The sequence below is a fragment of the Macrotis lagotis genome, chromosome 3 (genome assembly GCF_037893015.1).
Source record: "Macrotis lagotis isolate mMagLag1 chromosome 3, bilby.v1.9.chrom.fasta, whole genome shotgun sequence".
Classification (NCBI taxonomy): Eukaryota; Metazoa; Chordata; class Mammalia; order Peramelemorphia; family Peramelidae; genus Macrotis; species Macrotis lagotis.
In genome coordinates this window covers 119,808,506-119,824,351 of record NC_133660.1, presented here as the reverse complement: position 1 = coordinate 119,824,351, position 15,846 = coordinate 119,808,506, and positions in this window count along the sequence as shown.

The following is a 15,846-nucleotide window of genomic DNA, read 5'->3' as shown; positions in this document are numbered from 1 at the left end:
AATTGTGAGAGTATTGAGAGATCAATACACAAGGTATCTGAAGGAAGGCAAGACACTGAAGACATGAAAAAAAATCTTGGACCTTATATTAATACTGAAAAAAAAAAAGAAAAATTCAGCTCCTTGCAACCTGGATTCCAGTCTCCTTGCTCAACTGAAACTATTCTTTTCAGGTTCACCAAGCATCTTTTAATTGCCAAATACATGTTATTTTTTCAGTGCTTAACTTTCTGAATCACTATTGACTATTTGTCCTCTCCATTCCTCCCCCTCCCCTCCAAACATATTTTTTTCTTCCTAATTGTCTTTCCTGATTTTGTTCCTATTTGACTGCTTCTTCTTAGTTTCCTTTTCTGTATTGGTATTCATAGATCCTACATGTGGTCATAATGGAGAGCTGTCTCTTGGACATCTCTCTGTCTCTGTCACCCTGTCTCTATGCCTCTGTGTCTCTATGTTGTCTGTGTCTGTCTGTGTCTGTCTGTGTCTGTGTCTGTACCTGTGTCTCTGTTTCTTTCTCTCTGACTCTTTCTCCAATGACTTCCTTTCCCATCAAACTGGTCTGTGTGTTCCTGTACAGAATATTCCATTCCTCAGTTCTATGTCTTCACATAGACTACTCCTTAAGTCTGGAAAGCAATCAGTATCTTCTCATCTATATTTCACAGAATATATGATTTCCTTTAAGCTTAGCTCAATTACCACTTCCTATATGAAGCTAATTCAGATCTCCCAGTTTCTAGTATACACTTTCCTGAATATTATTTGAATATATTTTATAATTATGACTATGAAGTATGAAATAGAAAATAAATTTTTTGAGGGGAAAAAAATAACCTTTTCTTTTTTGTCTTTATATCTCCAGCACCAGCCACAAATGACTGGCAGATAGTAGTGCTTTCTAAATGAAAGGAGGAATATTCAGTGTTTCATAAATATTTGCTAAATTGAATTGATTTGAAACTTTTTCAACCACCTCAATTCACTAAATATTCTTCAGTTCCTACTGTTAGTCAAATTCTCTGTTAGGCACTCTTATGATGACAGATGATTACTTCAGTCGAAGTGAAAAATGTACAAACCATCTGACCCCGGAGTTAAGAAAGACAGATTTTAATTCACAGGTTACTATAAAGTTCACATATTATTATAGAAAGTTCAGAAGTTACTACATAAAGTTCACAGGTGATCACAAGTAGTTCACAGGTTAAGTTCTCTGGAAAGGCAGCAAGATAATGAATATCTTAAGGGACAGGCTGTTTAGCAGAAGTTGAGGTTAAAAAAGGCTTAAGTGCTTAAGAGAAAAAGGAAGGAAAGAACATTAGATCAACATGGATCCAGCTGCATGGGGCTGGGACCATATTGTTCCAGCCACATGGCCAGACCATGGCCAGACATGGCCAGAAAGAGAAGGGGCTTGTATCTAGAAGGAGAGTGAGAGCACAGAGGAGCTTAAACACCTTTCTGGTGGGCACAGAGAGAGAGAAGGAGACAATAGGTAGCTCTCGGTGATACCCACATATGGAATATAGAACATGGATATTGCTACAGAAGGGGAGACTAAGAAGAAGCAGTTAAATAGGAGCAAAACCAGCAGAGAGAGAAGTAGGAAGAAGAAAGTATGTGTTTGGGGGTGGAAGAGTGGGGAGGACAAATAATCCGTAGTGTTTCAGAAAGGTCAAGAAAGTTAAACACTGAGGGAAAAAAACCCCCATGTATTTGTGCTTGAGTAGTTATTTAGCATTTGACTCCAGGTATTCACTAGTATGTTTGCCACAGGGATGGTCCCCAAGGAATGTCTCCTCAAGGATTGTCTATGACAGTATTCATAACACATGAGTGGCATTCTATACTACGTGCTAAGCCTTCTCCTTCCCTGAAAGGCATGACCAAGAGTTCAACATGGCTTAAGAAATGGAAAGAGTGTAGAATGTCCTTCCCAATACAGAAAAACTCCAAAAGATTACATTTTCTCTATGCTTACCTTACCCTCAAGAGACTTACCATGTCATGTAGAAGATATAATATATATGCATTTTATGTATAATACATAACTATAATCATTCTTAGTGCCTAAGGGAGCTATAGACAAATTTCTATATGAGATCTTAAGAAAATATTATTTTTGATGAAGTACATGATGATGATAAAAATAATGTATATTTATATGGCACCTTATGGTTTACAATATGTTTTATTCCCAAAACCTCTGTGAGGTAGGATCAGGGAAAACAATCATAGAAAAGAGAGCATTTGGAAATTAATGAATATTGAATATTTTGGCAGATTGGGGAGCAGGGAAGAATATTAGACATAAGGAACAACAAGAATAAATGTTTGAAGGTAGTAAAGTAGGGAATATGTACAGGTGCCAACAAATAGTTCAGTCTTCCTAGAGCATAAGTCTGTCACTATTTCTAAATTTAGGCTAACCAAATAACCTCTTTTGACCTCAGTTTCTTTATCAATTAGATCAAGGGGTCAAATAGGTTATTTTTATGTCTCCAGGAGTTAGTACAGAGAAAATCTAAAGAGATTCTAATAAAAAAGTCCATTTTAAGCAATGGAGCAATGAATTCCAACTGAGCTCAGTGCTCACTTTGACTAGATCTTTTCAGAGAAAGGTATATAATTTTTCTTGATTATTTTCAGTTTTTAATTTATGTTCAAAATTTGAAAATGAAATAGCTTGTTCATAAGCATTACAAATTAAAAATCATCTGCACATTTCATTTTTCCTATCAGTGATGCTGAAAACTAATTGTAATATGTGTACAAGAAAATGCTTAAAAATTCTGATTTTATATATCCAGCAAAAGCTCTGTAGAATTTCATGTCATTATAATGAAAAAAATCATTGTAAAATATATCCAAACTGATTAGGAGATATTGTAGATGAATTTTATTTCTAAAAAAATCATTGAAAAAGTTTTGAAATTAAATTGTACAAAATGGTCATAATATGTTGATAAGATCACTGCTGAGTTATTCGCTATTTTAGTTTCTGTTAGAAGTACTGTTCTTATTCATTCCAGTGTGGAATGGATACAATATAATTCAACTAAGTTAAACTCTTTTTTTTTTTTAAAGTGCTACTATGCACTAGGTCCTATGGTGGCTTATATAATTTGTTAGGATACAATGGCAAAAATATTAATATCTCTTTTAGTATCATTTTAGTAATAAAACCTTATCTATATTTGAAATTAAATCATTTGACAATGCCAAGGACTCTCATTGCAAGAAATTTCTTTTCTGTGTTTTCAGTACCTGTGCCTACCATGCTTTCAGAGATAATTGACAGGATTTCACAATTCCACAACTGATTCCTCCATTGGATGTTGACTTTGAAAAAACAGCTTGGATGCATGGCTTATGTCCTGAGATCTCAAGGAGGTCACATTATAGGGTAGAATGGGCTTCCCCACATACACATTTAAATAAAGTACAAGGAAAACTGATTAGGAATCGATAACCAACCCCTGAGGTCAGGGGAAAGGCTTCTCAAAGTAGCACCTAACCTGTATGCCTTTTGATTTATAGATTGTGCTGTTGTTTCACTTTAATCCTGAGAACAAGGGAAGTGTCAGATTTCCTATTACTTATTTAGAGGAAAAAATGGACCATGGGCCTCAAATGACTACTGTCTTGGCTCTTCTTTTTCTGTGGTCATAAAATTCTTAAATCCTAGGAGCAAAGACTTGGCTGACCTTTTAATAAAGCATATTCCTTTATTCACTACAGTTTTACTCATGACTCTCCCTCAGTTATTTGCCAACTCTGATCTAGATTTTTTTTATTTACAAATCACTTTTTTCTTTGTTTAATACCAAATTAATAAAAAAAATTCTTAGATTCTTGTCTTTCTCAAAGGGACTCCATTGACATTTGGGTATGTTAAATAATGGAAGTGAAGGAAAAAAGAAAATGACATGGTTTGCTGTCATAGCATATGGGGAAATAAGAATACTTATGTCTTGTGCACTACTTTGAAAAAAAAGTGTTTGAATGTGTCAGGCCCTCCTGAAGAGAAATGGAATGACCTCAAGTCTCAGCCTGCCTCACTCACAGCACTGGTTCCTGCATGATGCATTTTTTAAGAGTTCTATTGATGCTCTTTTTAATATCAGTACTGCTTTCTGTTGGATTACCCTTTCTGCAAAGGGAGTTTAATCTTGTAACGAAGTATTACTTTAACAGGGTATATCAATGCAATGGTCATTTCTGAATATATGTGACATATGGTCACAAGTCCATTGTAGTTCGTAGTTTTTAATCATACCTTCCTGAATGAAATCTTGCTTCTGAAAAAAAGAAAAGGAGTTTACCTATATTTTGTCATTGCCTAAGAGAGCAACTGCTAGGAGACAGGATCCTGCCAATACCATCACTACCAACACCAAATACCAACCAACTCCATCCAAGAATCTTGGTAGTACAACCCTTCCATATCCTAAGGACACAGGCTATGCATCCAAACTCTTTCTCAATGTAACATCCAATGGAGGAATCAGTTGTGGAATTGTGAAATCCTGTCACTTATCTCTGAATGCATTGAGGGCACAGCTACTGAAAATATGGGAAAAAAAGTTCTTGCAATGAGAGTACTTGGCATTTTTAACCGATTTAATTTCAAAAATTGAAAGGGTTTTTATTATTGAAATAATACTAAAAGAGATATTAATATTTTCCTTGTCATAGTATCCTAAGGATCACTGAAGCTTCCTTTCCACTTTGTAGTGGAACCCTCTTGTATTTATTATTTCTTCCTATTAGACTGGGAGAACCTTGAAAGCAAATATTTTCTCTCATTTCTATTTGTACTTCCAGAACTTAGAGCAGCGCTTCATGTACAATGGGGTAAGAACTACTTGGGACAAGCAATAAATCTGATGTGGTTTTATTTTGTAAACAGCATGTATGTGCTTCTATTGACACTAGATTGACTTGGAACACTAAATCTTCCCTGGTCAGATGAATCCACATTGAGTTAGTTTTGTCAGTTGAGTGCTTGATTTTGTACCATTACAAATACGTTTCATTTCTTTCTTGTCCTTTTAGTTTTATGTTATTTAAGAATGGATATTTCTCAAAGGAATATGGGAAAATTATAGCTTTTAAAGAACATATTTCAATGACTCAGGGCATTTAAGTGATCATTGGTGTGGGAAAGTCAAGGATCATCAGATTGTTGGTCAATGAATTCTGATTGAGTTCTAGGTACTAGTTAAGGTCTGGAGATACAAAAGACAGGAAAGGAAATTTCCTTCTCTCAAGGAACTCACAGTCTAGTGGTTAAGTGAGCTACCCAAGATCCCATTTGCAATAACTGGTGAAGTGAACATTAGAACTTCCCACACCTTTACTTAAAATACAATGTTCTTTCTACTGAACCCCTTGCATTTTGGACAGCTACATCTCACTTTACTAACATCAGTGAAGACTAAGTGTTTCCCACTTATGAATTTCACAAGCTTTCCTGATCCTCTTAGTTTGTGATTCTTATTAAATATAATTAGGGCTTAGCTTCCTTGTTTGTTCAAAAAGGAGACTGGACTAGAGACTCCAAATCTCTTTCTACTTTTAAGTATGTGAGCATATATGATCATTACACTGACTTAGTTCATTTACTCTTAATTAAAAGGTTTCCACTAGCAACACTTAATTTCTGAAGCTAGGGATAAGTGTATACAACATCGCTATGCTATACAAAGAACCCTCATTTGTCCCTTTTCAATCTCTTCTCCTTTCCCAATGGAGTTTACTTTTTAAAAATTCATTCTTCTCTTGTAAGGTTTTCCTCTAGCTAAGCTAGAACCATAGTCGTTCACTTAAGACTACCAGTTCTTTTAAATTACTTTCTATATTTTTCACTCTGGTCTCATCTGCATGCAAAATTTAATTATAGAGTCATTGAATGTCAGAGCAGGAAGAGCCCTTGGAGATCATCTAGTCCAATCCCCTCATTTGTCAGATGAGGTAACTAGTTTTTAAAGGGTAGAGATTGACTTTTTTTCCTGGAGGGAATGGGTGGATTGTGATGTGTGTGTGTATGTGTGTGTGTGTGTGTGTGTGTGTGTGTGTGTGTGTGTGTGTGTGTGTGTGTAAGAGAGAGAGCGAGAGTGGGAGAGAGAGAGAGAGAGAGAGAGAGAGAGAGAGAGAGAGAGAGAGAGAGAGATGCTGAATTAAAATAGAACTGGAAAGAACAATTGAAGTTATTTAGCCAATTATACTGCATCTAGGTAGGGACTGCATTTAATCTATTCCAGAAAGATTAAAAAATTTATTTTAAAAAAACCGAAGAAAGAAATTGTCCAAATGCATTTGGTAACACATTTAAATGATATGCAAATAAACCAATTGTTAAACATCCCAAATAGCAACATTAAAAAAAAGTTTGTGGGAAGATATTTGGGGCTGAAGGATCATCCTTCTCAATAATATGTGGAGAAATGAACAAGTAATAATTCTATAAAATTTTCATGCTTTGGAAAATAATTTTGTATTAAAACTACTGCTTCTCTTTATATGAAGGTGGCAAACTCACCAGGCTCCAATGACAAGAGAATATGTTTGCTTAATGACTTATCAGAGCTAGTGCCAGTCCCGGTATATGAGCATAGCCAGGGCTGTTGCTATGTCAGTGATGAATTGCTATAATAGGTCCAAGGATATCAGATCGCAGCTGCAAAGTGAATTAGAGCCCATCGACTCCATGGTGTGGAAATTACCAATATTTCTGGTCAAAGTCATGTTGCATAAATGTTGATAGACGGAAGTTTGGAGGCCTCATCCGTCCTTCAAATCCTGTGTTCTCTGACAATTACACAGACCATTATTTTCTTATCAAATTTACTTTCTTATCTATGAATTATACTTTTGAACACAACGTTCTCCCATTCATCTTCTCCACTATATGTGTTCATGTTATATATAGTCTCAGGTTTCTTTCATTTTAGTCTTCAAGGGAACATGTTTAATGACTTTAACGAAATTTTATTGATGCTTTTTGATTTTTCACAGCAATCATTTCCTATACACCTGCCTTCTTTCCTACCTTTGAGCCCTCCCTTGAGTCAAGAACAAAGACATTTACACAAAAACGACAAAGACTGCATCTGATAGTATAAGTAATGTTCCATGTCTGCAGTGTCCTTGCAGGATCCAGATTGGTCATTTCATTTAATCTGACTTCAGCTAACTTTTAGACTTCTTGCTAATATTAGGATCATAGGCTCATAGACATAGATTGCAAAGAGTCCTAAGCAATTGTTGGTTTTCACTGCCTCATTTTACAGATGAGAAAACTGAGGGTCAGAGAGGCAAATGGACTTTCCTAAATAACATCATGGAAGTAGCAAATCATAGAGCAAGGTTTCAAATTCGGGTCATCAGATTTCAGATCCAGCATTCTTTCTAATATTCATTTTGTGTGTATCTATCTATCATCTCTCTCTCTCTCTCTCTCTCTCTCTCTCTCTCTCTCTCTCTCTCTCTCAGTATCTACTATATATTTCACTATGTACCTGTTCATATTTGTTCTGTTTATGTGAGATTTTTGGATTTGTTACTTCTTTTCATTCAATGATATTTCTTATCTTTGTGTACCACAATTTCTTTAACTATCTTTCAATCAATGGGCATCTACTTTATCCTTATTTTTCTTTTTCTTTTTTTTTTGTTTGTTTCCACCAAATCTGCAGCTGTGAATATTTTGGCATATGAGGGCTTTCTTTCTTCCTTTGACTTCCTTTGGATATAAGCCTAGCAGCAGGACCACTAGGTCAAAGTGTATGAATATTTTAGTGACTTTTTTCTTCTTAGTTACAAATTTCCAGGAAGGTTGCACCAATCCACAGCTCCACCAAGAGAGCATTAATGGGCACATTTTCTCACGGATTAATATATTTTCTAAAGAGGAAGATGACAAAGATGTTAAAAGGCTTATCTTCTGTGCTGATTAGGTAGTATTGGAATTTCCCCCTTCCCCCTCTATTTTATACCCCACCCCTCAACTGATATACTAAGTTAGAGACTTTGTAGCCAACTTTCAGCTGGAATTAATTTTTATGACTTAAGTTATAAACCCATGAAAAATATGGTCTTATAATAGAAATGCTGATATAACCTTTATACATGTCCTGCCATAATTCAAGATGCTATAAAATACTATATTCAAAAAGTCAAGTCAGATGGTGTGCAAAGTTAATGTTTTCTGGGAGAAGAGAAGAAAGCCACCCAGTTAAACACTTTCACCCAAGTTCTTAAATTGTCATGGACTTCAATGATTCAATTAATTAGTTGACAAGCACATTTTAAGTGTTTGCTGTACGTAAGCACAGGAGGAATACAAAAACATGTCTTAAGATGCAATGGAAAGTTAGACTTTACTCTTGGGTGAGGATGGTTGTCATAAACATGATTTTCCTAGGTAAAGATGAAAGTGTTTAAGTCAGAAATATACTATTTCCCTAAATATCAAACTGGTGAATACCATTTAGAGTATCATTTTAATCTGGGGTTTTAATTGAGGTTTGATTGGAAATGGAACACACATGTATTCATCCCCTGGCTATCATATTGGGGAGAAAAAAAAAGCTAGGGAACTCAGACATATCATCACATCAGCAAGACACACATTATACTTTTATACTCTTGTCATATGATCTGGGTTCCCCATCAGGTCATTTCAGGATACCTCATCGTCCTGCCGAAACAGCTTAGCCACTCTCACTGGGTGAAATGCTTAAAAGGTTCCAGGGTTTGGCTGGCATTCCAAAGTTTATTTGAGCTAATCTTCCTTCTCATTGGTCTGTCTGTACAGCTCAGTGAAAACTGGCTCTTCTGTGAATACTTTCCATGCTTCCTGTTCTTGCTGGTATCAGAAGTCCAACAAGAATTGTTTCTTGATGGACACAGTTTTGTTGGGTTGGTTTTTTCTTTTCCCTCCCCTTCCCCAGGTAAGGAAACATTTTTTGTCCAAGGACACAAAGAGCATCTGTTTATTATTTATTTGGGACTCATGGTAACTATTGGAGACGGTATTTACCAAAGCCAGTCTAATTGGGGGTAGTTATTGCTTCTTCCTGGGGATTATTTGGTATTTACACTTTCTCCAGTAGGTCCCAAAGCACCCTCGCTGATTGATTATGGAGGCCAAAGTTACCAAAGGCTAAATTCTGTCCGGGAACTGTAATGCAAATTGGTGGAAATTTTAGTTGTATTTTTATACTTGGTAAACAGTGATTGAATGCCAAGAATGTGTTAGGCTGGGGAGAAAACAAGGAGTTTGACATGGCCTGCACTGAGACTACGCAGGCACAGTTCTACCAAGAGGAAGGTGGCAGATGCTAAGTTGAAGCGAAGAAGGAACTAGGGAGTGTTTTCTGAAAATGGAATCTGATTGAGCAAGCAATTATTAAATGTATACTATGTGTTAGACTCAGAACTGGGAACAGAAGCAGGAAGACACAGTCTGCTCTCATGGAGCTTACATTCTAATCACTTTTCAGACCATCTACCCCTTTCATGCTGTTGTTGGGGATAGGATTAAATGTTTTAAGAAAATAAGAAGAGAGTTTGGTCTGATCTTCAATAATAGTAGCTCATATTTTTATGGTGTTTTAAGGTTTTATGATATATTATTTATAAATGATCCCATCCTTTTTGATCTTTTCCTAGTGCTGAACATTTTTCAGTCACCCAGTGCTTTTATTCCTCAATATTCATCATACTATTCTTTCTTGCTTCTAGTCCTTTCTCTTGGATTGATATTTTAAGGTCTCCTTGCTGGTATTATTTCCTCCCTCTCTTCCTCCTCCTCTCCCCTCCCCTCCCCTCCCCCCCTCCCCTTCCTTCCTTCCTTCCTTCCTTCCTTCCTTCCTTCCTTCCTTCCTTCCTTCCTTCCTTCCTTCCTTCCTTCCTTCCTTCCTTCCTTCTTCCTCTCTGTCTTCCTCACTTGTTCTGTGTCTTTCTGTCTCTGATTCTGTCTCCTCTGCCTCCTGTCACTGTCTTCTCTCTGTCTCTCTGTCTCTCTCTCTCTGTCTCTCTCTCTGTCTCTCTCTCTATCTTTGTGTCTGTCTGTATGTCTCTCTCTCTCTCTGTTTCTCCTCCTCCTCCTCTCCTATTCCTCTTTTTAATTTTCCTTCTGCACATCACCAACTGTTTACTGACCATTTCCAATTGAATGTCCCATAGTTAACCCAAATTTTGCAAGTATATAACTGAATTCATTTTTCCTGCTAAAAATCACTCTTCCTCCTAATCTCCCAATTTCTGTTGAGAATATCACCATTCTTCCAGTCAATCAGATTCATATTCCAGGAGACCTCCTTATCTTTAACTCTTCACTCTTATTTACTCACCATACCCATTCATTTGACAAGCCTTGTCATTCTTTGACTAGAACATCTCTTGCACCATCTTCTTTCATTCACAATTTACCACACTAGTTTGGATCCCTATTATCTCTCAGATAGATTACTGTAATAGTCTCCTAAATAGTCTCTCAGAATGCAGTCTATTCTCTTCCTATGCTATATTCTATTTAGCTGTCAAATTGAGTATTTTCAAATTGTAGGTCTGTACATGTTAATCTCCTGCTCTAGAAACTTCAATGACTCACTATTATCTCTAAGATAAAATATAAGCTTCTCTATAGCAAATGACATAATAATTGTAAAAATAATTAGGCATAGAGCTTAATGCATTATAGCTATATACATGTTTATTTTATCCCCCTGATGTTCCCTTTATTTTGCATTTGAAGTCTTTCTTAATATGACTCCTTCCCTTTTCAGGCTTATTATATATTATTCTCCTTCCTGTTTTCTGTGTTCTGATCAAATTGAATTTCTTGTCTTTTTCTGCAAGATATTCAATATTTATAGAATAAACTATCTCCTATAACTGCAATGTTATCCCAACTGAGTGATCCCTTTAGAAGACTCTAGTTTCTGTCAAAGGAAAGCTTGTGTTACTTCCTTCAAGAGGAATTTCCTATTTCTTAAAATTGTTAGTGCCCCTAGCCTCTGAAATCACTTAAATGCATAAATCTTATATTTTCCTATATATGACTAATTTTATCTTTCTCCCTTCCCCCAAGGTTATAAAATAAACTACTTAAAGCCAGTGACTATCTTATTTCTTTTTGTGCTCTTAGCAGAGTTCTGAAACATAGTATAAACATTTAATAAAAGCTTATGAATTGATTATTTCATTTGATTTTAAGAACACCACTGTGAGACAGGGCCTACATTTACAGGTGGGGAAATTGAGGTTCAGAGAAGTTAAAACTTTCCCAGTGTCACACAGGCAAGATCATAGCTTTGGAACTGGCAGGTGCTCTTAGAGGTAATTAATCCAACTCCTCATTTTAGGGATGAACTTGGAGGCACAGGGAGGTTATGACTTGCTCAAGATTATTTGTACAGATTGCAGAATTGGTTGTGGATTCAGGTTCTCTGGATTCTAAATTTCTTAACTTGGTTGTCTATGAACCTGATTTATTAAAACTTCTTTTGAGACTATACTTTCATATAATTGATTTACTTTTTAATCCCATGTATTTTATTTTATACATTTCAAAGCCTTATTCTGAGAAGGATGGATAGATTTCACCAAGCTGGCAAAGGAGTCCCTAGCACAGAAAAGATAAAGCAGCTATCTCTAAAACCACATTGCCTCCCTTCATGAATCCCATCCATGTGAGGACAGTAAACAGTCTCAGGAGCTCAGAATGTCTCCTCATTTAGGATTTTCAGACCATAGGACTGTGTCCTCAGTTACTAAAGGACATCCTGCTAAAGCCACTCTTTGCCTGCTCCTATGCCCTCCGAAGTCATCCTCTTCCTAGCAAGAAGGGACTGCTAGGGAGTGCAGATTTGTGGAGCCAAGAAAACAGCGAGTCAGATGTCCCGGCAGCTTTCAGTGAGCCTGCTTCTCACCACCCCCAGAGCAACCAGGAAAGTAGGAGGGACCAGATGAAGACATTTAAAAATTTGGGTCTGCTCCACTGGAATGTGAAAGCAAGTCTAGGCTTGTCTGTTGCGAGGTGGTTCGGGGGTCAGGGGGTTCTCTTGTTTTAGTCATTTTACAGCTGGAACTTTGGCAAGCTAAAACCACTTTCCTTTGAAACCCACCTCTACCCACCACCTCCTCCTCCTGAAAACAAACAAAAAATCAAAACAAAAGAAAAACTAGAGTCAAGAGGGAATATGTATATATACATATATATATATATATGTGTATATTATATATATATATATATATATATATATATGATGGGGGGGCTCCCAATGAATGAGTCCCCTTCCTCAACATTCAGATCTGTTCTGAGTGTCCCTCCTGGGTCCTTGATGGGATCAGGAATTCTAGGCATGACTTAATTACAGACTCTGTAGACCCTACCTCTGCCTTTTTTGTCTTCTGGTTGCCCTTTATCATTGCCCACTGCTTTGGGTCATCCTTGCCCTTTTAGCTTTTATGTGAAGCTCTAGGTCTAGTCTATCTTGAGACAATCACATATTATCAGAACTTGGGATCTTCTTTGATATCCAAAAGCCCTCTTTAACAAGCACATTTATAACTTAATTATAAGTTCTATCTCTTCTAACTGACCCTTGGTGGTGTCAACTTCTGACATCCAGACCCCCTTCAAACAGATTTATTTATTTGAGGTCAATCTTTCTTCTTCCTTCTCCTCTCCCTATATAAATGAGAATATGTCAGGTCCCTCTTTTCTAGAGTATCTTCCAACTCTCAGTCCACTGTGACATCACAGGTCCCCCAAAATATCTACTGGCCTTAGAGAGCCCTTATCAAGTGAATTCTTTCTCAGACATCAGCCAAACCCCAATATTTTGGAGGTGCAAACCCAAAAGGTTCAAACCATGCCTTTGATAAATCTTAGTTGTATGATCCTGGATTAGGCATTCAACTTCCTTGATCTTCATTTTCCTTATCTGTAAAGTTGAGAAAATAATACATTTTTTGATTACTGTTCTAGGTGGCTCTCAGACTTGCAAGAAATAATGTATATAAAAGAGTTTGCAAACTTTAAGGCATTTTATAAATATTTATTTTCTTATCATATATATACACTCAAAATATATATATATATATTTATGTGTATATCTATATCTATATCTATTATCTCTCTTTCTAGAGAGATGGAGAAAGAAATGCATTTATATATAAGATTAAGTTCTAAAACAAACTATGACAGTAAAGAGAGAGACAGAGACACAAACACACACACACAGAAAGAGACAGAGAGAGAGAGAGAGACAGAGAGACAGAGAGAGAGAGAGAGACAGAGAGATAGAGAGACAGAGAGAGACAGAGAGAGAGAGAGAGACAGAGAGAGACAGAGAGAGACAGAGAGAGACAGAGAGAGACAGAGAGAGACAGAGAGAGACAGAGAGAGAAATGTCCACACTTGGAATTGAGATCCAGCTTCTGGAGAGCTTTCTCTGAGATTGCTCTGAGGAGAGCAACGTACAAGACCATAGATATATAACTGGAGGAGATTTCAGATCACTTAGTCTAAACCTTATTTTACATCTGGGAAAACTGAATCTCAAAGATTACACAACTTGGACAAAGTCACAGAGTTAATTAGTGGCAGAATGGGATTCAATGTCCTCTGACTTTGAATTCAACATTCTTTTTACTGTATTGTGCATCTGTGGTCCATGCAACAAGAAAGTCATTTATGTAACAGTTTGAAAAGGTTACCTTACCTGTCTGTGTCCCAATCTGTGTTTTATATGGGTATGGAATGAATATTCTCATGATCTAACCCATGTGACATAGATAAAATAAACTTTCTCCTTAGCCACATGCATATGATCTAAAAAAAAAAAAAACTACAAGGACTCAGAAATCACCTTGTGTAATTCACCATCTCCCAAGATCTTTAGTAACCTTGGGAATTCATTACAAGTATCCAGCTTTGTCACGAGGTGCATGTTAAGTGGACATGGTTGAGAGAGCAGCAGATTAAGCTTCTTTTAATTCCTCTCCTTTACATCACAGTAGCCCCCGTGTTCCTGTTCAGAAGAAATTAAAATAAAGATAAAGTTCTAAATAAAAATTCTGGAGAATGACAGTACATTTGAGTCTGTTGTCTGAAACTCCATATTCTGCTTTTGTGTCTGCCTAATCCAACACGAGGTGTGGCCTGAAGTCTTGTCATTTAACTTTCTTTTAATAGGAATCATTTAACAGAAAGAGGATGGTGCCCTACAAAACAATCCCCCAAGCTAGGGTAGATATTTCAGTTATGAAGACTTTGCTCCATGAAGGTCTAGTTCTCTTCTTTTGGAACTACCTTCAGAAAACTTTTGTAAGTTTTTAATGTCAGCAACTAAGGGCAGCTAGGTGGTACAGTAGAAGACAGAATGCCCAGCCTGGTGTTAGATGGCTCCTCTTCCTGATTTCAAATCTGGATTCAGATATTTGCTAGTTATTTAACCCTGGACAAGTCATCTCACCATGTTTGCCTCAGTTTGACTACCTGTTAAAAGAATTGGAGAAGGAAATGGCAAAGCACTTTAGTTTCTTTGCCAAGAAAACCCTAAATGGGAATGTGACTAAAAACAAATGAACGATAATACTTGTATTTTATAAATATACTTCAATTGATTAACTGATTGAAAGACAATAAGAAAGAAGGAGGGAGGGAGGGAGCGAGGGAGAGAGAGAGAGAGAGAGAGAGAGAGAGAGAGAGAGAGAGAGAGAGAGAGAGAGAGAGTTTGTGAGTTTGTTATATCTGAGTTTTAGGTGTATCATGGAGGAGAGCCTGGAAGTAGAGGGACCAATTAGGAAGCTTTTGCAATAGTGCAGGTAAGAGATGATGAGGGCCTGAAATATGTCCTTATGTTTTTGTAGTATAGAATTACTTAAATACTCTAAGTATATTTGATTTTATCAATGTAGATACTCTCTCTACTGATGCAGATAGCAGCCCCTCCACCCCTTAAGAGTTTCAGAGGTCAAATTATGCATCACCCATTAGGGTAAGCATCTTCAAACAGAACTAGACTGGTCCTTGGATGACAGATAGAGTCTTTCACCAAGTCAATATTTGAATCTTTTCCAGCTTGGTAGGGCTTGTCAGCATTTGTCGTCATCATATATTTGTCATGATTACAACAACTGACATTGATAGAGGTTTTAAAATTTGCAAAATGTTTCTCCCACATTGCTTAATTTGAGTCTCATATCCACTCTCTGAGGTTGGGACTGAGGATTATTATTTTCCTCATTTTAATTCAAAGAGGTTTCTTTTTGAACACAAACCAAGCAAGTATCATAGATGGGATTTGAATTCAGGTTGCCCTTGCTCTGAGTCCAATGTTCCATCTGCTAGATCTTCCTGCTTCTGTATCTTAATAGAGGAATGGAAGATGGAAGAAATTCCTTAATTTCTCCTGGATTAATATGTGCATTTGAGCAATTTGCTCTTATAGTGATTTAAATCTACTAGAAACACAGACATAGCTAGTGTCTATATGCTTACATATCATTTCTTTATTGAAAAAATAGTTTTGTATATAAAGTTCATGCTATTGACTCGCCATACATGGGGCTTTGAATTGCTTTTCCAGTAATGGAGATGAATTATACTGTATCTCTCTTATACATTTATTGCCTGCTCTTTAATATGACCAATAGCATGCATTGCATCAGATTGCTAGCTTATGGTTTAGGGCTGTAGTTGTTGGCCATGGACTTTTTTTAATCACCAAAATTAAGAAGTTAGACTAGATGACTCCCAGGTTCCTTTTAGCTTGAAATACCCAATCCCCTGAATGTAGAGCAAAGCAAATCTAATTGGCTCAT